Below are 1,124 nucleotides of genomic sequence, written 5' to 3'. Positions count from 1 at the left end.
CACAGAGAAGTCAAGCTATTTTCCAGAGACCACACAGCTAGTAAGTGGCAGATCCAGGATTCAAACTTGATCATTCTCATTGTAGAGTCCACTCTCTTGTTACACCCTCTTGTCATGTCTTAGTAGCTCCATAAATATTTGCATATTTCCACCACTGAGCTGAAGTGATCTTTATTTCCCTCTGAATTATCACAGCAACGTTTTTTCAACTTTTGCACAGCTCCTTTGGCAGTTTAATGTATTTATTAGAAGTTCTATCTTGGTGTTGGAGGGGAGGTACAAAAAGTACCATCAAATCCACCCTCAAGGAAGTTACAATTTAGCAGAAAGGAGAGTAACAAACAAGACAAAACTCGACATGTTTTAATGATGTGAAAAATGCCACACATAATAAAATTATAATCAAGCATTATAGTAGTGACCTGGGAAAGGGTGGTCCATGAATGTGCCACCAGGTTGCTCTGAGAGAATTCACAGAAGACTAATGGTCTGAAGGGCCATCTGCAGCTCTCTGAAGAGGGTGTGTGTGAGCTGAAATCTGAACTAAGTGAATTTAACTAGGTGATGAAACAGGAAAATCACATTAGAGAACATTTTTAAAATGCACAATATCTTGAGATGCTAATTGAGGAAATAAGGAAAAATAAGTGTATGTGACACCCCAGAAAACCAACAGGGAGCAGTTATCGACAGGGGAAGTGGGAAAGACACATAAATGTGTTTGGCGTTTAGCGTTAAAAAACCACACAAGGATCTGGGCTGTGGAATGACGTGATCGTGGTTTCCTTCTGGTTGTAGAAACAATTGTGAAGGGATTGTGATTGAAAACGGTCAGTCTCTTGGTAAAACTTAGAGCAAGAGTTTTTCTTTTTTTTTTTTAATTGTCTGTGAGACCAGCAGAGATGCTAGAAGCAGGAGCGTAGGCTCTCTGACAAATTCTTCAAAATGAATCCCAATCAAAGGCATGAAATTGAATGATGATGGCACTACGTAATACAAATATATAAAACGGGCTATAGGATTATGGAGGGAGGAAATTTATTTCTGTTTGGAAATACATTAAGAAGGATAAATCTTATAAGCTTGGAACTTGTAGTAAACTGTGCGTGTGGGCTCACTCGTGT

Source organism: Bos mutus, chromosome 24 (assembly GCF_027580195.1).
Source record: "Bos mutus isolate GX-2022 chromosome 24, NWIPB_WYAK_1.1, whole genome shotgun sequence".
In the NCBI taxonomy this organism is placed as follows: Eukaryota; Metazoa; Chordata; class Mammalia; order Artiodactyla; family Bovidae; genus Bos; species Bos mutus.
Note: the sequence above shows the minus strand (reverse complement) of the source record.